Source organism: Pleurodeles waltl, chromosome 4_1 (genome assembly GCF_031143425.1).
Source record: "Pleurodeles waltl isolate 20211129_DDA chromosome 4_1, aPleWal1.hap1.20221129, whole genome shotgun sequence".
Lineage (NCBI taxonomy): Eukaryota > Metazoa > Chordata > Amphibia > Caudata > Salamandridae > Pleurodeles > Pleurodeles waltl.
Genome location: NC_090442.1, coordinates 55,512,799 through 55,536,418, shown reverse-complemented (window position 1 = coordinate 55,536,418; position 23,620 = coordinate 55,512,799). Strand labels below are relative to the sequence as shown.

Genomic DNA, 23,620 nt, shown 5'->3' with positions numbered 1-23,620 from the left:
ACGTGACTTTTCTCTTTCCTTGTTAGCATAGTTTCCTGCCACTGTCTTGTTGTGCTGCCTGCCTGTGAGACACGTGTCTTGCCCATCTCAGCTCCACTGTGGCATGTTAGATATGTCTTTGAGCAGAGTCCCGGTCCCAGAGCTGCTGCCTTCTCTGCACTCTGGCTTGTAAGACTGCAGGCAAAGGCCCTCCCTGGCCCCTCAGCCAGATAGATACATTTACCTGCAGGGCTCAGCTTTGGTGAAAGATATTGGCGAGAGAGAGGAAAGGGGACGGCCCGTGGTGCACCCCCTATTTTGCATAGAACCACAGCCTCCTGGGAGGGCAGAGACATGAGGGTTCTCAGGGAAAGCCCTCCCAGGAGTGTTGAAGGGCAGGACGTGAAACACAGCAATCCCGGAATGGCCTGGTCTAAGATGCCTGTGCAATAGGCCTGGCCCTGGGCTTCCGGGGCTCTTCCTCGGCAGAGGCCCCAGTGGTATGAGCCCGACCAGGGCTGTGCCCGACCAGGGCTGTAGGGCGCGTTGGGAGCGCGTCAGGGACGCGAAAGAGGGCGCAGGGCGCAGAACTCTGCCCGTTTCTCCCCAGGATTTTGGGGAGGACAGGGAATCTGGCCAGGTCAGTGACTAGGCTTTCCCAGAAGGAAAGTCCAGTGACAGTGGCATGTTGTGAAACACAAGATTGCTGGTGGTCTGGAGGGTGCTTTCTGTCAGCCACTTCTCCCGGGAGCAGCCAGAGAGCAGGCTGATGTCGTGCTCTGTCAAGCACAACACTGGCCCCAAACCACTGTCCTTAGCAAAAGCAGAAACATTCATAGTTTCAGTCTCCTGCATCTGATTCCTGCCATCAGCATGTGAACGTTTGGCAGTCCAAGGCTTGCCATGCAAACTTTGTTCATAGGTGTCCCATGCGAATGCATGGGCCTCATCACTACTGTCTACGGCAGGGCTCTCTGCTCAGTCTATGTAAGTGAAGCATTGGTGGTTCTGTGGTAGAATTCTCACCTGCCACGCGGGAGGCACGGGTTCGATTCCCGGCCAATGCAAAGCACCCTTCTTTTGGCTTTGCTTTAGAAGTCAGAGATATAGACTTGGTGGGGAAAAAAATGTCAAAGAGTGACGCCGACGTGATTTGAACACGCAACCTTCTGATCTGGAGTCGGACGCGCTACCGTTGCGCCACGAGGTCCCTGTGCATGCAGCTCTCAGCCCCGGATCAAGAAATGCTTCTGTGCCTTTTATTGGCCCTCAGTACGCCTGTGGTTAAAGTAGAAGGCTTGGTGGCCCGTTTCCAGTCCTATTGGTGGAAATGACTAGAGGTGAAGAGATGAGAGAAGATAGAAATGTTGAGATAGAGCATGTCACGCAGGCAAAGCGAGAGCTCTAAGAGCAAAGCCAGACAGCTGTGTTTTAATTCAGGACTTGATGTAGGCAAAAGCATACGTCCCTGGGTGGGCTTGAACCACCAACCTTTCGGTTAACAGCCGAACGCGCTAACCGATTGCGCCACAGAGACCAACCACCGCAGTAAGCGTGTTGGGACTCAATATATGTTTTTACCTTTGAGCTCCTGCCTGCAGCTCTAAGGTCCTGGCATAAGACAGGTAGGCTTAGACTCCATTGTGACATGTCTTACTTCTCTTAGAAGAAGGTTCTGAGTTGCCAGGCAGCTTATCTTCTGCCGGGCACACTTTCCTTTGCAGGCTTTCAGGTTGTGAATCCAGCACTGCTTAGGTGTCCATGTCAGACATGAGCAGCTCATTGAGCCCCACTGTGTGTTTTTTGTGGAGATACAACTCTCAGACTAGAGGGAGCAGGCGGGAAGTGGGTGAGACTCACACAGGGTGGGTGGGGCAGTTAAAGGATGTTATCTAATAGTGTAATCGAGGAGTTGGGTTTTTTGTGCACTACACTTTAACCAGCGATTCTTTCTAAAAGGAAATCCCAGGGCAGTACCCGCAATGAGTGGCATCCCCACACCCGAGGTTGCATTGTGGTAGCTGTTCCCTGAGCCCCTAGCCCCTGTCCCCATGTCGCCCTTTCTCCTCGTGTAACTCACCTCAGGTTCGGTGGCTCTGATACTTGCTGCTTCTGCGCGATCATCCCCATGATCTGGGCCTTTGTACGAAATGTCATGTAAGATGACTTTATTCAGCACAGCGTTTGTCATTTGCTTGGTTGTCCTGTCACTGTTGGATGTTTTCTTGCGCAGACCACTGTCTAATGGTGGGAAGGCCACGAGACACGTGACTTTTCTCTTTCCTTGTTAGCATAGTTTCCTGCCACTGTCTTGTTGTGCTGCCTGCCTGTGAGACACATGTCTTGCCCATCTCAGCTCCACTGTGGCATGTTAGATATGTCTTTGAGCAGAGTCCCGGTCCCAGAGCTGCTGCCTTCTCTGCACTCTGGCTTGTAAGACTGCAGGCAAAGGCCCTCCCTGGCCCCTCAGCCAGATAGATACATTTACCTGCAGGGCTCAGCTTTGGTGAAAGATATTGGCGAGAGAGAGGAAAGGGGACGGCCCGTGGTGCACCCCCTATTTTGCATAGAACCACAGCCGCCTGGGAGGGCAGAGACATGAGGGTTCTCAGGGAAAGCCCTCCCAGGAGTGTTGAAGGGCAGGACGTGAAACACAGCAATCCCGGAATGGCCTGGTCTAAGATGCCTGTGCAATAGGCCTGGCCCTAGGCTTCCGGGGCTCTTCCTCGGCAGAGGCCCCAGTGGTATGAGCCCGACCAGGGCTGTGCCCGACCAGGGCTGTAGGGCGCGTTGGGAGCGCGTTAGGGACGCGAAAGAGGGCGCAGGGCGCAGAACTCTGCCCGTTTCTCCCCAGGATTTTGGGGAGGACAGGGAATCTGGCCAGGTCAGTGACTAGGCTTTCCCAGAAGGAAAGTCCAGTGACAGTGGCATGTTGTGAAACACAAGATTGCTGGTGGTCTGGAGGGTGCTTTCTGTCAGCCACTTCTCCCGGGAGCAGCCAGAGAGCAGGCTGATGTCGTGCTCTGTCAAGCACAACACTGGCCCCAAACCACTGTCCTTAGCAAAAGCAGAAACATTCATAGTTTCAGTCTCCTGCATCTGATTCCTGCCATCAGCATGTGAACGTTTGGCAGTCCAAGGCTTGCCATGCAAACTTTGTTCATAGGTGTCCCATGAGAATGCATGGGCCTCATCACTACTGTCTACGGCAGGGCTCTCTGCTCAGCCTATGTAAGTGAAGCATTGGTGGTTCAGTGGTAGAATTCTCGCCTGCCACGCGGGAGGCCCGGGTTCGATTCCCGGCCAATGCAAAGCGCCCTTCTTTTGGCTTTGCTTTAGAAGTCAGAGATATAGACTTGGTGGGGAAAAAAATGTCAAAGAGAGACCCCGACGTGATTTGAACACGCAACCGTCTGATCCGGAGTCAGACGCGCTACCGTTGCGCCACGAGGTCCCTGTGCATGCAGTTCTCAGCCCCGGATCAAGAAATGCTTCTGTGCCTTTTATTGGCCCTCAGTACGCCTGTGGTTAAAGTAGAAGGCTTGGTGTCCCGTTTCCAGTCCTATTGGTGGAAATGACTAGAGGTGAAGAGATGAGAGAAGATAGAAATGTTGAGATAGAGCATGTCACGCAGGCAAAGCGAGAGCTCTAAGAGCAAAGCCAGACAGCTGTGTTTTAATTCAGGACTTGATGTAGGCAAAAGCATACGTCCCTGGGTGGGCTTGAACCACCAACCTTTCGGTTAACCGCCGAACGCGCTAACCGATTGCGCCACAGAGACCAACCACTGCAGTAAGCGTGTTGGGACTCAATATATGTTTTTACCTTTGTGCTCCTGCCTGCAGCTCTAAGGTCCTGGCATAAGACAGGTAGGCTTAGACTCCATTGTGACATGTCTTACTTCTCTTAGAAGAAGGTTCTGAGTTGCCAGGCAGCTTATCTTCTGCCGGGCACACTTTCCTTTGCAGGCTTTCAGGTTGTGAATCCAGCACTGCTTAGGTGTCCATGTCAGACATGAGCAGCTCATTGAGCCCCACTGTGTGTTTTTTGTGGAGATACAACTCTCAGACTAGAGGGAGCAGGCGGGAAGTGGGTGAGACTCACACAGGGTGGGTGGGGCAGTTAAAGGATGTTATCTAATAGTGTAATCGAGGAGTTGGGTTTTTTGTGCACTACACTTTAACCAGCGATTCTTTCTAAAAGGAAATCCCAGGGCAGTACCCGCAATGAGTGGCATCCCCACACCCGAGGTTGCATTGTGGTAGCTGTTCCCTGAGCCCCTAGCCCCTGTCCCCATGTCGCTCTTTCTCCTCGTGTAACTCACCTCAGGTTCGGTGGCTCTGATACTTGCTGCTTCTGCGCGATCATCCCCATGATCTGGGCCTTTGTACGAAATGTCATGTAAGATGACTTTATTCAGCACAGCGTTTGTCATTTGCTTGGTTGTCCTGTCACTGTTGGATGTTTTCTTGCGCAGACTACTGTCTAATGGTGGGAAGGCCACGAGACACGTGACTTTTCTCTTTCCTTGTTAGCATAGTTTCCTGCCACTGTCTTGTTGTGCTGCCTGCCTGTGAGACACGTGTCTTTCCCATCTCAGCTCCACTGTGGCATGTTAGATATGTCTTTGAGCAGAGTCCCGGTCCCAGAGCTGCTGCCTTCTCTGCACTCTGGCTTGTAAGACTGCAGGCAAAGGCCCTCCCTGGCCCCTCAGCCAGATAGATACATTTACCTGCAGGGCTCAGCTTTGGTGAAAGATATTGGCGAGAGAGAGGAAAGGGGACGGCCCGTGGTGCACCCCCTATTTTGCATAGAACCACAGCCTCCTGGGAGGGCAGAGACATGAGGGTTCTCAGGGAAAGCCCTCCCAGGAGTGTTGAAGGGCAGGACGTGAAACACAGCAATCCCGGAATGGCCTGGTCTAAGATGCCTGTGCAATAGGCCTGGCCCTAGGCTTCCGGGGCTCTTCCTCGGCAGAGGCCCCAGTGGTATGAGCCCGACCAGGGCTGTGCCCGACCAGGGCTGTAGGGCGCGTTGGGAGCGCGTTAGGGACGCGAAAGAGGGCGCAGGGCGCAGAACTCTGCCCGTTTCTCCCCAGGATTTTGGGGAGGACAGGGAATCTGGCCAGGTCAGTGACTAGGCTTTCCCAGAAGGAAAGTCCAGTGACAGTGGCATGTTGTGAAACACAAGATTGCTGGTGGTCTGGAGGGTGCTTTCTGTCAGCCACTTCTCCCGGGAGCAGCCAGAGAGCAGGCTGATGTCGTGCTCTGTCAAGCACAACACTGGCCCCAAACCACTGTCCTTAGCAAAAGCAGAAACAATCATAGTTTCAGTCTCCTGCATCTGATTCCTGCCATCAGCATGTGAACGTTTGGCAGTCCAAGGCTTGCCATGCAAACTTTGTTCATAGGTGTCCCATGCGAATGCATGGGCCTCATCACTACTGTCTACGGCAGGGCTCTCTGCTCAGCCTATGTAAGTGAAGCATTGGTGGTTCAGTGGTAGAATTCTCGCCTGCCACGCCGGAGGCCCGGGTTCGATTCCCGGCCAATGCAAAGCGCCCTTCTTTTGGCTTTGCTTTAGAAGTCAGAGATATAGACTTGGTGGGGAAAAAAATGTCAAAGAGTGACCCCGACGTGATTTAAACACGCAACCTTCTGATCTGGAGTCAGACGCGCTACCGTTGCGCCACGAGGTCCCTGTGCATGCAGCTCTCAGCCCCGGATCAAGAAATGCTTTTGTGCCTTTTATTGGCCCTCAGTACGCCTGTGGTTAAAGTAGAAGGCTTGGTGGCCCGTTTCCAGTCCTATTGGTGGAAATGACTAGAGGTGAAGAGATGAGAGAAGATAGAAATGTTGAGATAGAGCATGTCACGCAGGCAAAGCGAGAGCTCTAAGAGCAAAGCCAGACAGCTGTGTTTTAATTCAGGACTTGATGTAGGCAAAAGCATACGTCCCTGGGTGGGCTTGAACCACCAACTTTTCGGTTAACAGCCGAACGCGCTAACCGATTGCGCCACAGAGACCAACCACCACAGTAAGCGTGTTGGGACTCAATATATGTTTTTACCTTTGTGCTCCTGCCTGCAGCTCTAAGGTCCTGGCATAAGACAGGTAGGCTTAGACTCCATTGTGACATGTCTTACTTCTCTTAGAAGAAGGTTCTGAGTTGCCAGGCAGCTTATCTTCTGCCGGGCACACTTTCCTTTGCAGGCTTTCAGGTTGTGAATCTAGCACTGCTTAGGTGTCCATGTCAGACATGAGCAGCTCATTGAGCCCCACTGTGTGTTTTTTGTGGAGATACAACTCTCAGACTAGAGGGAGCAGGCGGGAAGTGGGTGAGACTCACACAGGGTGGGTGGGGCAGTTAAAGGATGTTATCTAATAGTGTAATCGAGGAGTTGGGTTTTTGGTGCACTACACTTTAACCAGCGATTCTTTCTAAAAGGAAATCCCAGGGCAGTACCCGCAATGAGTGGCATCCCCACACCCGAGGTTGCATTGTTGTAGCTGTTCCCTGAGCCCCTAGCCCCTGTCCCCATGTCGCCCTTTCTCCTCGTGTAACTCACCTCAGGTTCGGTGGCTCTGATACTTGCTGCTTCTGCGCGATCATCCCCATGATCTGGGCCTTTGTACGAAATGTCATGTAAGATGACTTTATTCAGCACAGCGTTTGTCATTTGCTTGGTTGTCCTGTCACTGTTGGATGTTTTCTTGCGCAGACTACTGTCTAATGGTGGGAAGGCCACGAGACACGTGACTTTTCTCTTTCCTTGTTAGCATAGTTTCCTGCCACTGTCTTGTTGTGCTGCCTGCCTGTGAGACACGTGTCTTGCCCATCTCAGCTCCACTGTGGCATGTTAGATATGTCTTTGAGCAGAGTCCCGGTCCCAGAGCTGCTGCCTTCTCTGCACTCTGGCTTGTAAGACTGCAGGCAAAGGCCCTCCCTGGCCCCTCAGCCAGATAGATACATTTACCTGCAGGGCTCAGCTTTGGTGAAAGATATTGGCGAGAGAGAGGAAAGGGGACGGCCCGTGGTGCACCCCCTATTTTGCATAGAACCACAGCCGCCTGGGAGGGCAGAGACATGAGGGTTCTCAGGGAAAGCCCTCCCAGGAGTGTTGAAGGGCAGGACGTGAAACACAGCAATCCCGGAATGGCCTGGTCTAAGATGCCTGTGCAATAGGCCTGGCCCTAGGCTTCCGGGGCTCTTCCTCGGCAGAGGCCCCAGTGGTATGAGCCCGACCAGGGCTGTGCCCGACCAGGGCTGTAGGGCGCGTTGGGAGCGCGTTAGGGACGCGAAAGAGGGCGCAGGGTGCAGAACTCTGCCCGTTTCTCCCCAGGATTTTGGGGAGGACAGGGAATCTGGCCAGGTCAGTGACTAGGCTTTCCCAGAAGGAAAGTCCAGTGACAGTGGCATGTTGTGAAACACAAGATTGCTGGTGGTCTGGAGGGTGCTTTCTGTCAGCCACTTCTCCCGGGAGCAGCCAGAGAGCAGGCTGATGTCGTGCTCTGTCAAGCACAACACTGGCCCCAAACCACTGTCCTTAGCAAAAGCAGAAACATTCATAGTTTCAATCTCCTGCATCTGATTCCTGCCATCAGCATGTGAACGTTTGGCAGTCCAAGGCTTGCCATGCAAACTTTGTTCATAGGTGTCCCATGCGAATGCGTGGGCCTCATCACTACTGTCTACGGCAGGGCTCTCTGCTCAGCCTATGTAAATGAAGCATTGGTGGTTCAGTGGTAGAATTCTCGCCTGCCACGCGGGAGGCCCGGGTTCGATTCCCGGCCAATGCAAAGCGCCCTTCTTTTGGCTTTGCTTTAGAAGTCAGAGATATAGACTTGGTGGGGAAAAAAATGTCAAAGAGTGACCCCGACGTGATTTGAACACGCAACCTTCTGATCTGGAGTCAGACGCGCTACCGTTGCGCCACGAGGTCCCTGTGCATGCAGTTTTCAGCCCCGGATCAAGAAATGCTTCTGTGCCTTTTATTGGCCCTCAGTACGCCTGTGGTTAAAGTAGAAGGCTTGGTGGCCCGTTTCCAGTCCTATTGGTGGAAATGACTAGAGGTGAAGAGATGAGAGAAGATAGAAATGTTGAGATAGAGCATGTCACGCAGGCAAAGCGAGAGCTATAAGAGCAAAGCCAGATAGCTGTGTTTTAATTCAGGACTTGATGTAGGCAAAAGCATACGTCCCTGGGTGGGCTTGAACCACCAACCTTTCGGTTAACAGCCGACCGTGCTAACCGATTGCGCCACAGAGACCAACCACTGCAGTCAGCGTGTTGGGACTCAATATATGTTTTTACCTTTGTGCTCCTGCCTGCAGCTCTAAGGTCCTGGCATAAGACAGGTAGGCTTAGACTCCATTGTGACATGTCTTACTTCTCTTAGAAGAAGGTTCTGAGTTGCCAGGCAGCTTATCTTCTGCCGGGCACACTTTCCTTTGCAGGCTTTCAGGTTGTGAATCCAGCACTGCTTAGGTGTCCATGTCAGACATGAGCAGCTCATTGAGCCCCACTGTGTGTTTTTTGTGGAGATACAACTCTCAGACTAGAGGGAGCAGGCGGGAAGTGGGTGAGACTCACACAGGGTGGGTGGGGCAGTTAAAGGATGTTATCTAATAGTGTAATCGAGGAGTTGGGTTTTTTGTGCACTACACTTTAACCAGCGATTCTTTCTAAAAGGAAATCCCAGGGCAGTACCCGCAATGAGTGGCATCCCCACACCCGAGGTTGCATTGTGGTAGCTGTTCCCTGAGCCCATAGCCCCTGTCCCCATGTCGCCCTTTCTCCTCGTGTAACTCACCCCAGGTTCGGTGGCTCTGATACTTGCTGCTTCTGCTGCGCGATCATCCCCATGATCTGGGCCTTTGTACGAAATGTCATGTAAGATGACTTTATTCAGCACAGCGTTTGTCATTTGCTTGGTTGTCCTGTCACTGTTGGATGTTTTCTTGCGCAGACTACTGTCTAATGGTGGGAAGGCCACGAGATACGTGACTTTTCTCTTTCCTTGTTAGCATAGTTTCCTGCCACTGTCTTGGTGTGCTGCCAGCCTGTGAGACACGTGTCTTGCCCATCTCAGCTCCACTGTGGCATGTTAGATATGTCTTTGAGCAGAGTCCCGGTCCCAGAGCTGCTGCCTTCTCTGCACTCTGGCTTGTAAGACTGCAGGCAAAGGCCCTCCCTGGCCCCTCAGCCAGATAGATACATTTACCTGCAGGGCTCAGCTTTGGTGAAAGATATTGGCGAGAGAGAGGAAAGGGGACGGCCCGTGGTGCACCCCCTATTTTGCAGAGAACCACAGCCTCCTGGGAGGGCAGAGACATGAGGGTTCTCAGGGAAAGCCCTCCCAGGAGTGTTGAAGGGCAGGACGTGAAACACAGCAATCCCGGAATGGCCTGGTCTAAGATGCCTGTGCAATAGGCCTGGCCCTAGGCTTCCGGGGCTCTTCCTCGGCAGAGGCCCCAGTGGTATGAGCCCGACCAGGGCTGTGCCCGACCAGGGCTGTAGGGCGCGTTGGGAGCGCGTTAGGGACGCGAAAGAGGGCGCAGGGCGCAGAACTCTGCCCGTTTCTCCCCAGGATTTTGGGGAGGACAGGGAATCTGGCCAGGTCAGTGACTAGGCTTTCCCAGAAGGAAAGTCCAGTGACAGTGGCATGTTGTGAAACACAAGATTGCTGGTGGTCTGGAGGGTGCTTTCTGTCAGCCACTTCTCCCGGGAGCAGCCAGAGAGCAGGCTGATGTCGTGCTCTGTCAAGCACAACACTGGCCCCAAACCACTGTCCTTAGCAAAAGCAGAAACATTCATAGTTTCAGTCTCCTGCATCTGATTCCTGCCATCAGCATGTGAACGTTTGGCAGTCCAAGGCTTGCCATGCAAACTTTGTTCATAGGTGTCCCATGCGAATGCATGGGCCTCATCACTACTGTCTACGGCAGGGCTCTCTGCTCAGCCTATGTAAGTGAAGCATTGGTGGTTCAGTGGTAGAATTCTCGCCTGCCCCGCGGGAGGCCCGGGTTCGATTCCCGGCCAATGCAAAGCGCCCTTCTTTTGGCTTTGCTTTAGAAGTCAGAGAAATAGACTTAGTGGGGAAAAAAATGTCAAAGAGTGACCCCGACGTGATTTGAACACGCAACCTTCTGATCTGGAGTCAGACACGCTACCGTTGCGCCACGAGGTCCCTGTGCATGCAGTTCTCAGCCCCGGATCAAGAAATGCTTCTGTGCCTTTTATTGGCCCTCAGTACGCCTGTGGTTAAAGTAGAAGGCTTGGTGGCCCGTTTCCAGTCCTATTGGTGGAAATGACTAGAGGTGAAGAGATGAGAGAAGATAGAAATGTTGAGATAGAGCATGTCACGCAGGCAAAGCGAGAGCTCTAAGAGCAAAGCCAGACAGCTGTGTTTTAATTCAGGACTTGATGTAGGCAAAAGCATACTTCCCTGGGTGGGCTTGAACCACCAACCTTTCGGTTAACAGCCGAACGCTCTAACCGATTGCGCCACAGAGACCAACCACCGCAGTGAGCGTGTTGGGACTCAATATATGTTTTTACCTTTGTGCTCCTGCCTGCAGCTCTAAGGTCCTGGCATAAGACAGGTAGGCTTAGACTCCATTGTGACATGTCTTACTTCTCTTAGAAGAAGGTTCTGAGTTGCCAGGCAGCTTATCTTCTGCCGGGCACACTTTCCTTTGCAGGCTTTCAGGTTGTGAATCCAGCACTGCTTAGGTGTCCATGTCAGACATGAGCAGCTCATTGAGCCCCACTGTGTGTTTTTTGTGGAGATACAACTCTCAGACTAGAGGGAGCAGGCGGGAAGTGGGTGAGACTCACACAGGGTGGGTGGGGCAGTTAAAGGATGTTATCTAATAATGTAATCGAGGAGTTGGGTTTTTTGTGCACTACACTTTAACCAGCGATTCTTTCTAAAAGGAAATCCCAGGGCAGTACCCGCAATGAGTGGCATCCCCACACCCGAGGTTGCATTGTGGTAGCTGTTCCCTGAGCCCATAGCCCCTGTCCCCATGTCGCCCTTTCTCCTCGTGTAACTCACCCCAGGTTCGGTGGCTCTGATACTTGCTGCTTCTGCTGCGCGATCATCCCCATGATCTGGGCCTTTGTACGAAATGTCATGTAAGATGACTTTATTCAGCACGGCGTTTGTCATTTGCTTGGTTGTCCTGTCACTGTTGGCTGTTTTCTTGCGCAGACTACTGTCTAATGGTGGGAAGGCCACGAGACACGTGACTTTTCTTTTTCCTTGTTAGCATAGTTTCCTGCCACTGTCTTGGTGTGCTGCCAGCCTGTGAGACACGTGTCTTGCCCATCTCAGCTCCACTGTGGCATGTTAGATATGTCTTTGAGCAGAGTCCCGGTCCCAGAGCTGCTGCCTTCTCTGCACTCTGGCTTGTAAGACTGCAGGCAAAGGCCCTCCCTGGCCCCTCAGCCAGATAGATACATTTACCTGCAGGGCTCAGCTTTGGTGAAAGATATTGGCGAGAGAGAGGAAAGGGGACGGCCCGTGGTGCACCCCCTATTTTGCATAGAACCACAGCCTCCTGGGAGGGCAGAGACATGAGGGTTCTCAGGGAAAGCCCTCCCAGGAGTGTTGAAGGGCAGGACGTGAAACACAGCAATCCCGGAATGGCCTGGTCTAAGATGCCTGTGCAATAGGCCTGGCCCTAGGCTTCCGGGGCTCTTCCTCGGCAGAGGCCCCAGTGGTATGAGCCCGACCAGGGCTGTGCCCGACCAGGGCTGTAGGGCGCATTGGGAGCGCGTTAGGGACGCGAAAGAGGGCGCAGGGCGCAGAACTCTGCCCGTTTCTCCCCAGGATTTTGGGGAGGACAGGGAATCTGGCCAGGTCAGTGACTAGGCTTTCCCAGAAGGAAAGTCCAGTGACAGTGGCATGTTGTGAAACACAAGATTGCTGGTGGTCTGGAGGGTGCTTTCTGTCAGCCACTTCTCCCGGGAGCAGCCAGAGAGCAGGCTGATGTTGTGCTCTGTCAAGCACAACACTGGCCCCAAACCACTGTCCTTAGCAAAAGCAGAAACATTCATAGTTTCAGTCTCCTGCATCTGATTCCTGCCATCAGCATGTGAACGTTTGGCAGTCCAAGGCTTGCCATGCAAACTTTGTTCATAGGTGTCCCATGCGAATGCATGGGCCTCATCACTACTGTCTACGGCAGGGCTCTCTGCTCAGCCTATGTAAGTGAAGCATTGGTGGTTCAGTGGTAGAATTCTCGCCTGCCACGCGGGAGGCCCGGGTTCGATTCCCGGCCAATGCAAAGCGCCCTTCTTTTGGCTTTGCTTTAGAAGTCAGAGATATAGACTTAGTGGGGAAAAAAATGTCAAAGAGTGACCCCGACGTGATTTGAACACGCAACCTTCTGATCTGGAGTCAGACGCGCTACCGTTGCGCCACGAGGTCCCTGTGCATGCAGTTCTCAGCCCCGGATCAAGAAATGCTTCTGTGCCTTTTATTGGCCCTCAGTACGCCTGTGGTTAAAGTAGAAGGCTTGGTGGCCCGTTTCCAGTCCTATTGGTGGAAATGACTAGAGGTGAAGAGATGAGAGAAGATAGAAATGTTGAGATAGAGCATGTCACGCAGGCAAAGCGAGAGCTCTAAGAGCAAAGCCAGACAGCTGTGTTTTAATTCAGGACTTGATGTAGGCAAAAGCATACGTCCCTGGGTGGGCTTGAACCACCAACTTTTCGGTTAACAGCCGAACGCGCTAACCGATTGCGCCACAGAGACCAACCACCGCAGTGAGCGTGTTGGGACTCAATATATGTTTTTACCTTTGTGCTCCTGCCTGCAGCTCTAAGGTCCTGGCATAAGACAGGTAGGCTTAGACTCCATTGTGACATGTCTTACTTCTCTTAGAAGAAGGTTCTGAGTTGCCAGGCAGCTTATCTTCTGCCGGGCACACTTTCCTTTGCAGGCTTTCAGGTTGTGAATCCAGCACTGCTTAGGTGTCCATGTCAGACATGAGCAGCTCATTGAGCCCCACTGTGTGTTTTTTGTGGAGATACAACTCTCAGACTAGAGGGAGCAGGCGGGAAGTGGGTGAGACTCACACAGGGTGGGTGGGGCAGTTAAAGGATGTTATCTAATAGTGTAATCGAGGAGTTGGGTTTTTTGTGCACTACACTTTAACCAGCGATTCTTTCTAAAAGGAAATCCCAGGGCAGTACCCGCAATGAGTGGCATCCCCACACCCGAGGTTGCATTGTGGTAGCTGTTCCCTGAGCCCCTAGCCCCTGTCCCCATGTCGCCCTTTCTCCTCGTGTAACTCACCTCAGGTTCGGTGGCTCTGATACTTGCTGCTTCTGCGCGATCATCCCCATGATCTGGGCCTTTGTACGAAATGTCATGTAAGATGACTTTATTCAGCACGGTGTTTGTCATTTGCTTGGTTGTCCTGTCACTGTTGGATGTTTTCTTGCGCAGACTACTGTCTAATGGTGGGAAGGCCACGAGACACGTGACTTTTCTCTTTCCTTGTTAGCATAGTTTCCTGCCACTGTCTTGTTGTGCTGCCTGCCTGTGAGACACGTGTCTTGCCCATCTCAGCTCCACTGTGGCATGTTAGATATGTCTTTGAGCAGAGTCCCGGTCCCAGAGCTGCTGCCTTCTCTGCACTCTGGCTTGTAAGACTGCAGGCAAAGGCCCTCCCTGGCCCCTCAGCCAGATAGATACATTTACCTGCAGGGCTCAGCTTTGGTGAAAGATATTGGCGAGAGAGAGGAAAGGGGACGGCCCGTGGTGCACCCCCTATTTTGCATAGAATCACAGCCTCCTGGGAGGGCAGAGACATGAGGGTTCTCAGGGAAAGCCCTCCCAGGAGTGTTGAAGGGCAGGACGTGAAACACAGCAATCCCGGAATGGCCTGGTCTAAGATGCCTGTGCAATAGGCCTGGCCCTAGGCTTCCGGGGCTCTTCCTCGGCAGAGGCCCCAGTGGTATGAGCCCGACCAGGGCTGTGCCCGACCAGGGCTGTAGGGCGCGTTGGGAGCGCGTTAGGGACGCGAAAGAGGGCGCAGGGCGCAGAACTCTGCCCGTTTCTCCACAGGATTTTGGGGAGGACAGGGAATCTGGCCAGGTCAGTGACTAGGCTTTCCCAGAAGGAAAGTCCAGTGACAGTGGCATGTTGTGAAACACAAGATTGCTGGTGGTCTGGAGTGTGCTTTCTGTCAGCCACTTCTCCCGGGAGCAGCCAGAGAGCAGGCTGATGTTGTGCTCTGTCAAGCACAACACTGGCCCCAAACCACTGTCCTTAGCAAAAGCAGAAACATTCATAGTTTCAGTCTCCTGCATCTGATTCCTGCCATCAGCATGTGAACGTTTGGCAGTCCAAGGCTTGCCATGCAAACTTTGTTCATAGGTGTCCCATGCGAATGCATGGGCCTCATCACTACTGTCTACGGCAGGGCTCTCTGCTCAGCCTATGTAAGTGAAGCATTGGTGGTTCAGTGGTAGAATTCTCGCCTGCCACGCGGGAGGCCCGGGTTCGATTCCCGGCCAATGCAAAGCGCCCTCCTTTTGGCTTTGCTTTAGAAGTCAGAGATATAGACTTGCTGGGGAAAAAAATGTCAAAGAGTGACCCCGACGTGATTTGAACACACAACCTTCTGATCTGGAGTCAGACGTGCTACCGTTGCGCCACGAGGTCCCTGTGCATGCAGTTCTCAGCCCCGGATCAAGAAATGCTTCTGTGCCTTTTATTGGCCCTCAGTACGCCTGTGGTTAAAGTAGAAGGCTTGGTGGCCCGTTTCCAGTCCTATTGGTGGAAATGACTAGAGGTGAAGAGATGAGAGAAGATAGAAATGTTGAGATAGAGCATGTCACGCAGGCAAATCGAGAGCTCTAAGAGCAAAGCCAGACAGCTGTGTTTTAATTCAGGACTTGATGTAGGCAAAAGCATACGTCCCTGGGTGGGCTTGAACCACCAACCTTTCGGTTAACAGGCGAACACGCTAACCGATTGTGCCACAGACACCAACCACCGCAGTGAGCGTGTTGAGACTCAATATATGTTTTTACCTTTGTGCTCCTGCCTGCAGCTCTAAGGTCCTGGCATAAGACAGGTAGGCTTAGACTCCATTGTGACATGTCTTACTTCTCTTAGAAGAAGGTTCTGAGTTGCCAGGCAGCTTATCTTCTGCCGGGCACACTTTCCTTTGCAGGCTTTCAGGTTGTGAATCCAGCACTGCTTAGGTGTCCATGTCAGACATGAGCAGCTCATTGAGCCCCACTGTGTGTTTTTTGTGGAGATACAACTCTCAGACTAGAGGGAGCAGGCGGAAAGTGGGTGAGACTCACACAGGGTGGGTGGGGCAGTTAAAGGATGTTATCTAATAGTGTAATCGAGGAGTTGGGTTTTTTGTGCACTACACTTTAACCAGCGATTCTTTCTAAAAGGAAATCCCAGGGCAGTACCCGCAATGAGTGGCATCCCCACACCCGAGGTTGCATTGTGGTAGCTGTTCCCTGAGCCCATAGCCCCTGTCCCCATGTCGCCCTTTCTCCTCGTGTAACTCACCCCAGGTTCGGTGGCTCTGATACTTGCTGCTTCTGCTGCGCGATCATCCCCATGATCTGGGCCTTTGTACGAAATGTCATGTAAGATGACTTTATTCAGCACGGCGTTTGTCATTTGCTTGGTTGTCCTGTCACTGTTGGATGTTTTCTTGCGCAGACTACTGTCTAATGGTGGGAAGGCCACGAGACACGTGACTTTTCTCTTTCCTTGTTAGCATAGTTTCCTGCCACTGTCTTGGTGTGCTGCCAGCCTGTGAGACACGTGTCTTGCCCATCTCAGCTCCACTGTGGCATGTTAGATATGTCTTTGAGCAGAGTCCCGGTCCCAGAGCTGCTGCCTTCTCTGCACTCTGGCTTGTAAGACTGCAGGCAAAGGCCCTCCCTGGCCCCTCAGCCAGATAGATACATTTACCTGCAGTGCTCAGTTTTGGTGAAAGATATTGGCGAGAGAGAGGAAAGGGGACGGCCCGTGGTGCACCCCCTATTTTGCATAGAACCACAGCCTCCTGGGAGGGCAGAGACATGAGGGTTCTCAGGGAAAGCCCTCCCAGGAGTGTTGAAGGGCAGGACGTGAAACACAGCAATCCCGGAATGGCCTGGTCTAAGATGCCTGTGCAATAGGCCTGGCCCTAGGCTTCCGGGGCTCTTCCTCGGCAGAGGCCCCAGTGGTATGAGCCCGACCAGGGCTGTGCCCGACCAGGGCTGTAGGGCGCGTTGGGAGCGCGTTAGGGACGCGAAAGAGGGCGCAGGGCGCAGAACTCTGCCCGTTTCTCCCCAGGATTTTGGGGAGGACAGGGAATCTGGCCAGGTCAGTGACTAGGCTTTCCCAGAAGGAAAGTCCAGTGACAGTGGCATGTTGTGAAACACAAGATTGCTGGTGGTCTGGAGGGTGCTTTCTGTCAGCCACTTCTCCCGGGAGCAGCCAGAGAGCAGGCTGATGTCGTGCTCTGTCAAGCACAACACTGGCCCCAAACCACTGTCCTTAGCAAAAGCAGAAACATTCATAGTTTCAGTCTCCTGCATCTGATTCCTGCCATCAGCATGTGAACGTTTGGCAGTCCAAGGCTTGCCATGCAAACTTTGTTCATAGGTGTCCCATGCGAATGCATGGGCCTCATCACTACTGTCTACGGCAGGGCTCTCTGCTCAGCCTATGTAAGTGAAGCATTGGTGGTTCAGTGGTAGAATTCTCGCCTGCCACACGGGAGGCCCGCGTTCGATTCCCGGCCAATGCAAAGCGCCCTTCTTTTGGCTTTGCTTTAGAAGTCAGAGATATAGACTTGGTTGGGAAAAAAATGTCAAAGAGTGACCCCGACGTGATTTGAACACGCAACCTTCTGATCTGGAGTCAGACGCGCTACCGTTGCTCCACGAGGTCCCTGTGCATGCAGTTCTCAGCCCCGGATCAAGAAATGCTTCTGTGCCTTTTATTGGCCCTCAGTACGCCTGTGGTTAAAGTAGAAGGCTTGGTGGCCCGTTTCCAGTCCTATTGGTGGAAATGACTAGAGGTGAAGAGATGAGAGAAGATAGAAATGTTGAGATAGAGCATGTCACGCAGGCAAAGCGAGAGCTCTAAGAGCAAAGCCAGACAGCTGTGTTTTAATTCAGGACTTGATGTAGGCAAAAGCATACGTCCCTGGGTGGGCTTGAACCACCAACCTTTCGGTTAACAGCCGAACGCGCTAACCGATTGCGCCACAGAGACCAACCACCGCAGTGAGCGTGTTGGGACTCAATATATGTTTTTACCTTTGTGCTCCTGCCTGCAGCTCTAAGGTCCTGGCATAAGACAGGTAGGCTTAGACTCCATTGTGACATGTCTTACTTCTCTTAGAAGAAGGTTCTGAGTTGCCAGGCAGCTTATCTTCTGCTGGGCACACTTTCCTTTGCAGGCTTTCAGGTTGTGAATCCAGCACTGCTTAGGTGTCCATGTCAGACATGAGCAGCTCTTGAGCCCCACTGTGTGTTTTTTGTGGAGATACAACTCTCAGACTAGAGGGAGCAGGCGGGAAGTGGGTGAGACTCACACAGGGTGGGTGGGGCAGTTAAAGGATGTTATCTAATAGTGTAATCGAGGAGTTGGGTTTTTTGTGCACTACACTTTAACCAGCGATTCTTTCTAAAAGGAAATCCCAGGGCAGTACCCGCAATGAGTGGCATCCCCACACCCGAGGTTGCATTGTGGTAGCTGTTCCCTGAGCCCCTAGCCCCTGTCCCCATGTCGCCCTTTCTCCTCGTGTAACTCACCTCAGGTTCGGTGGCTCTGATACTTGCTGCTTCTGCGCGATCATCCCCATGATCTGGGCCTTTGTACGAAATGTCATGTAAGATGACTTTATTCAGCACGGCGTTTGTCATTTGCTTGGTTGTCCTGTCACTGTTGGATGTTTTCTTGCGCAGACTACTGTCTAATGGTGGGAAGGCCACGAGACACGTGACTTTTCTCTTTCCTTGTTAGCATAGTTTCCTGCCACTGTCTTGGTGTGCTGCCAGCCTGTGAGACACGTGTCTTGCCCATCTCAGCTCCACTGTGGCATGTTAGATATGTCTTTGAGCAGAGTCCCGGTCCCAGAGCTGCTGCCTTCTCTGCACTCTGGCTTGTAAGACTGCAGGCAAAGGCCCTCCCTGGCCCCTCAGCCAGATAGATACATTTACCTGCAGGGCTCAGCTTTGGTGAAAGATATTGGCGAGAGAGAGGAAAGGGGACGGCCCGTGGTGCACCCCCTATTTTGCATAGAACCACAGCCTCCTGGGAGGGCAGAGACATGAGGGTTCTCAGGGAAAGCCCTCCCAGGAGTGTTGAAGGGCAGGACGTGAAACACAGCAATCCCGGAATGGCCTGGTCTAAGATGCCTGTGCAATAGGCCTGGCCCTAGGCTTCCGGGGCTCTTCCTCGGCAGAGGCCCCAGTGGTATGAGCCCGACCAGGGCTGTGCCCGACCAGGGCTGTAGGGCGCATTGGGAGCGCGTTAGGGACGCGAAAGAGGGCGCAGGCCGCAGAACTCTGCCCGTTTCTCCCCAGGATTTTGGGGAGGACAGGGAATCTGGCCAGGTCAGTGACTAGGCTTTCCCAGAAGGAAAGTCCAGTGACAGTGGCATGTTGTGAAACACAAGATTGCTGGTGGTCTGGAGGGTGCTTTCTGTCAGCCACTTCTCCCGGGAGCAGCCAGAGAGCAGGCTGATGTCGTGCTCTGTCAAGCACAACACTGGCCCCAAACCACTGTCCTTAGCAAAAGCAGAAACATTCATAGTTTCAGTCTCCTGCATCTGATTCCTGCCATCAGCATGTGAACGTTTGGCAGTCCAAGGCTTGCCATGCAAACTTTGTTCATAGGTGTCCCATGCGAATGCATGGGCCTCATCACTACTGTCTACGGCAGGGCTCTCTGCTCAGCCTATGTAAGTGAAGCATTGGTGGTTCAGTGGTAGAATTCTCGCCTGCCACGCGGGAGGCCTGGGTTCGATTCCCGGCCAATGCAAAGCGCCCTTCTTTTGGCTTTGCTTTAGAAGTCAGAGGTATAGACTTGGTGGGCAAAAAAATGTCAAAGAGTGACCCCGCCGTGATTTGAACACGCAACATTCTGATCTGGAGTCAGACGCGCTACCGTTGCGCCACGAGGTCCCTGTGCATGCAGTTCTCAGCCCCGGATCAAGAAATGCTTCTGTGCCTTTTATTGGCCCTCAGTACGCCTGTGGCTTGGTGGCCCGTTTCCAGTCCTATTGGTGGAAATGACTAGAGGTGAAGAGATGAGAGAAGATAGAAATGTTGAGATAGAGCATGTCACGCAGGCAAAGCGAGAGCTCTAAGAGCAAAGCCAGACAGCTGTGTTTTAATTCAGGACTTGATGTAGGCAAAAGCATACGTCCCTGGGTGGGCTTGAACCACCAACCTTTCGGTTCACAGCCAAACGCGCTAACCGATTGCGCCACAGAGACCAACCACCGCAGTGAGCGTGTTGGGACTCAATATATGTTTTTACCTTTGTGCTCCTGCCTGCAGCTCTAAGGTCCTGGCATAAGACAGGTAGGCTTAGACTCCATTGTGACATGTCTTACTTCTCTTAGAAGAAGGTTCTGAGTTGCCAGGCAGCTTATCTTCTGCCGGGCACACTTTCCTTTGCAGGCTTTCAGGTTGTGAATCCAGCACTGCTTAGGTGTCCATGTCAGACATGAGCAGCTCATTGAGCCCCACTGTGTGTTTTTTGTGGAGATACAACTCTCAGACTAGAGGGAGCAGGCGGGAAGTGGGTGAGACTCACACAGGGTGGGTGGGGCAGTTAAAGGATGTTATCTAATAGTGTAATCGAGGAGTTGGGTTTTTTGTGCACTACACTTTAACCAGCGATTCTTTCTAAAAGGAAATCCCAGGGCAGTACCCGCAATGAGTGGCATCCCCACACCCGAGGTTGCATTGTGGTAGCTGTTCCCTGAGCCCCTAGCCCCTGTCCCCATGTCGCCCTTTCTCCTCGTGTAACTCACCTCAGGTTCGGTGGCTCTGATACTTGCTGCTTCTGCGCGATCATCCCCATGATCTGGGCCTTTGTACGAAATGTCATGTAAGATGACTTTATTCAGCACAGCGTTTGTCATTTGCTTGGTTGTCCTGTCACTGTTGGATGTTTTCTTGCGCAGACTACTGTCTAATGGTGGGAAGGCCACGAGACACGTGACTTTTCTCTTTCCTTGTTAGCATAGTTTCCTGCCACTGTCTTGTTGTGCTGCCTGCCTGTGAGACACGTGTCTTGCCCATCTCAGCTCCACTGTGGCATGTTAGATATGTCTTTGAGCAGAGTCCCGGTCCCAGAGCTGCTGCCTTCTCTGCACTCTGGCTTGTAAGACTGCAGGCAAAGGCCCTCCCTGGCCCCTCAGCCAGATAGATACATTTACCTGCAGGGCTCAGCTTTGGTGAAAGATATTGGCGAGAGAGAGGAAAGGGGACGGCCCGTGGTGCACCCCCTATTTTGCATAGAACCACAGCCTCCTGGGAGGGCAGAGACATGAGGGTTCTCAGGGAAAGCCCTCCCAGGAGTGTTGAAGGGCAGGACGTGAAACACAGCAATCCCGGAATGGCCTGGTCTAAGATGCCTGTGCAATAGGCCTGGCCCTAGGCTTCCGGGGCTCTTCCTCGGCAGAGGCCCCAGTGGTATGAGCCCGACCAGGGCTGTGCCCGACCAGGGCTGTAGGGCGCGTTGGGAGCGCGTTAGGGACGCGAAAGAGGGCGCAGGGCGCAGAACTCTGCCCGTTTCTCCCCAGGATTTTGGGGAGGACAGGGAATCTGGCCAGGTCAGTGACTAGGCTTTCCCAGAAGGAAAGTCCAGTGACATTGGCATGTTGTGAAACACAAGATTGCTGGTGGTCTGGAGGGTGCTTTCTGTCAGCCACTTCTCCCGGGAGCAGCCAGAGAGCAGGCTGATGTCGTGCTCTGTCAAGCACAACACTGGCCCCAAACCACTGTCCTTAGCAAAAGCAGAAACATTCATAGTTTCAGTCTCCTGCATCTGATTCCTGCCATCAGCATGTGAACGTTTGGCAGTCCAAGGCTTGCCATGCAAACTTTGTTCATAGGTGTCCCATGCGAATGCATGGGCCTCATCACTACTGTCTACGGCAGGGCTCTCTGCTCAGCCTATGTAAGTGAAGCATTGGTGGTTCAGTGGTAGAATTCTCGCCTGCCACGCGGGACGCCCGGGTTCGATTCCCGGCCAATGCAAAGCGCCCTTCTTTTGGCTTTGCTTTAGAAGTCAGAGATATAGACTTGGTGGGGAAAAAAATGTCAAAGAGTGACCCTGACGTGATTTGAACACGCAACCTTCTGATTTGGAGTCAGACGCGCTACCGTTGCGCCACGAGGTCCCTGTGCATGCAGTTCTCAGCCCCGGATCAAGAAATGCTTCTGTGCCTTTTATTGGCCCTCAGTACGCCTGTGGTTAAAGTAGAAGGCTTGGTGGCCCGTTTCCAGTCCTATTGGTGGAAATGACTAGAGGTGAAGAGATGAGAGAAGATAGAAATGTTGAGATAGAGCATGTCACGCAGGCAAAGCGAGAGCTCTAAGAGCAAAGCCAGACAGCTGTGTTTTAATTCAGGACTTGATGTAGGCAAAAGCATACGTCCCTTGGTGGGCTTGAACCACCAACCTTTCGGTTAACAGCCGAACGCGCTAACCGATTGCGCCACAGAGACCAACCACCGCAGTGAGCGTGTTGGGACTCAATATATGTTTTTACCTTTGTGCTCCTGCCTGCAGCTCTAAGGTCCTGGCATAAGACAGGTAGGCTTAGACTCCATTGTGACATGTCTTACTTCTCTTAGAAGAAGGTTCTGAGTTGCCAGGCAGCTTATCTTCTGCTGGGCACACTTTCCTTTGCAGGCTTTCAGGTTGTGAATCCAGCACTGCTTAGGTGTCCATGTCAGACATGAGCAGCTCATTGAGCCCCACTGTGTGTTTTTTGTGGAGATACAACTCTCAGACTAGAGGGAGCAGGCGGGAAGTGGGTGAGACGGGAAGTGGGTGAGACTCACACAGGGTGGGTGGGGCAGTTAAAGGATGTTATCTAATAGTGTAATCGAGGAGTTGGGTTTTTTGTGCACTACACTTTAACCAGCGATTCTTTCTAAAAGGAAATCCCAGGGCAGTACCCGCAATGAGTGGCATCCCCACACCCGAGGTTGCATTGTGGTAGCTGTTCCCTGAGCCCCTAGCCCCTGTCCCCATGTCGCCCTTTCTCCTCGTGTAACTCACCTCAGGTTCGGTGGCTCTGATACTTGCTGCTTCTGCGCGATCATCCCCATGATCTGGGCCTTTGTACGAAATGTCATGTAAGATTACTTTATTCAGCACGGCGTTTGTCATTTGCTTGGTTGTCCTGTCACTGTTGGATGTTTTCTTGCGCAGACTACTGTCTAATGGTGGGAAGGCCACGAGACACGTGACTTTTCTCTTTCCTTGTTAGCATAGTTTCCTGCCACTGTCTTGGTGTGCTGCCAGCCTGTGAGACACGTGTCTTGCCCATCTCAGCTCCACTGTGGCATGTTAGATATGTCTTTGAGCAGAGTCCCGGTCCCAGAGCTGCTGCCTTCGCTGCACTCTGGCTTGTAAGACTGCAGGCAAAGGCCCTCCCTGGCCCCTCAGCCAGATAGATACATTTACCTGCAGGGCTCAGCTTTGGTGAAAGATATTGGCGAGAGAGAGGAAAGGGGACGGCCCGTGGTGCACCCCCTATTTTGCATAGAACCACAGCCTCCTGGGAGGGGAGAGACATGAGGGTTCTCAGGGAAAGCCCTCCCAGGAGTGTTGAAGGGCAGGACGTGAAACACAGCAATCCCGGAATGGCCTGGTCTAAGATGCCTGTGCAATAGGCCTGGCCCTAGGCTTCCGGGGCTCTTCCTCGGCAGAGGCCCCAGTGGTATGAGCCCGACCAGGGCTGTGCCCGACCAGGGCTGTAGGGCGCATTGGGAGCGCGTTAGGGACGCGAAAGAGGGCGCAGGGCGCAGAACTCTGCCCGTTTCTCCCCAGGATTTTGGGGAGGACAGGGAATCTGGCCAGGTCAGTGACTAGGCTTTCCCAGAAGGAAAGTCCAGTGACAGTGGCATGTTGTGAAACACAAGATTGCTGGTGGTCTGGAGGGTGCTTTCTGTCAGCCACTTCTCCCGGGAGCAGCCAGAGAGCAGGCTGATGTCGTGCTCTGTCAAGCACAACACTGGCCCCAAACCACTGTCCTTGGCAAAAGCAGAAACATTCATAGTTTCAGTCTCCTGCATCTGATTCCTGCCATCAGCATGTGAACGTTTGGGAGTCCAAGGCTTGCCATGCAAACTTTGTTCATAGGTGTCCCATGCGAATGCATGGGCCTCATCACTACTGTCTACGGCAGGGCTCTCTGCTCAGCCTATGTAAGTGAAGCATTGGTGGTTCAGTGGTAGAATTCTCGCCTGCCCTGCGGGAGGCCCGGGTTCGATTCCCGGCCAATGCAAAGCGCCCTTCTTTTGGCTTTGCTTTAGAAGTCAGAGATATAGACTTGGTGGGGAAAAAAATGTCAAAGAGTGACCCCGACGTGATTTGAACACGCAACCTTCTGATCTGGAGTCAGACGCGC

The 23,620-nt window shown here is 52.9% G+C and overlaps 10 non-coding genes across 10 annotated transcripts; 4 read left to right on the top strand and 6 right to left on the bottom strand.

Moving 5' to 3' along the window:
• Positions 1 to 1,442: 1,442 nt before the first annotated feature.
• Positions 1,443 to 1,516, bottom strand: TRNAN-GUU (transfer RNA asparagine (anticodon GUU)). Its single transcript has one exon. It is a non-coding gene; the product is annotated as a tRNA-Asn (tRNA).
• A 1,703-nt stretch (positions 1,517 to 3,219) lies between these two features.
• On the top strand, positions 3,220 to 3,290 carry TRNAG-GCC (transfer RNA glycine (anticodon GCC)). Its single transcript has one exon. It is a non-coding gene; the product is annotated as a tRNA-Gly (tRNA).
• A 71-nt stretch (positions 3,291 to 3,361) lies between these two features.
• TRNAR-CCG (transfer RNA arginine (anticodon CCG)) lies at positions 3,362 to 3,433 on the bottom strand. The gene has a single exon. It is a non-coding gene; the product is annotated as a tRNA-Arg (tRNA).
• A 4,274-nt stretch (positions 3,434 to 7,707) lies between these two features.
• Positions 7,708 to 7,778, top strand: TRNAG-GCC (transfer RNA glycine (anticodon GCC)). The gene has a single exon. It is a non-coding gene; the product is annotated as a tRNA-Gly (tRNA).
• Positions 7,779 to 7,849: 71 nt separating this feature from the next.
• On the bottom strand, positions 7,850 to 7,921 carry TRNAW-CCA (transfer RNA tryptophan (anticodon CCA)). Its single transcript has one exon. It is a non-coding gene; the product is annotated as a tRNA-Trp (tRNA).
• Positions 7,922 to 12,201: 4,280 nt separating this feature from the next.
• TRNAG-GCC (transfer RNA glycine (anticodon GCC)) lies at positions 12,202 to 12,272 on the top strand. The gene has a single exon. It is a non-coding gene; the product is annotated as a tRNA-Gly (tRNA).
• A 71-nt stretch (positions 12,273 to 12,343) lies between these two features.
• TRNAW-CCA (transfer RNA tryptophan (anticodon CCA)) lies at positions 12,344 to 12,415 on the bottom strand. The gene has a single exon. It is a non-coding gene; the product is annotated as a tRNA-Trp (tRNA).
• A 2,030-nt stretch (positions 12,416 to 14,445) lies between these two features.
• TRNAG-GCC (transfer RNA glycine (anticodon GCC)) lies at positions 14,446 to 14,516 on the top strand. Its single transcript has one exon. It is a non-coding gene; the product is annotated as a tRNA-Gly (tRNA).
• Positions 14,517 to 17,159: 2,643 nt separating this feature from the next.
• Positions 17,160 to 17,233, bottom strand: TRNAN-GUU (transfer RNA asparagine (anticodon GUU)). The gene has a single exon. It is a non-coding gene; the product is annotated as a tRNA-Asn (tRNA).
• Positions 17,234 to 19,389: 2,156 nt separating this feature from the next.
• On the bottom strand, positions 19,390 to 19,463 carry TRNAH-GUG (transfer RNA histidin (anticodon GUG)). The gene has a single exon. It is a non-coding gene; the product is annotated as a tRNA-His (tRNA).
• Between the last annotated feature and the right edge of the window lie 4,157 nt (positions 19,464 to 23,620).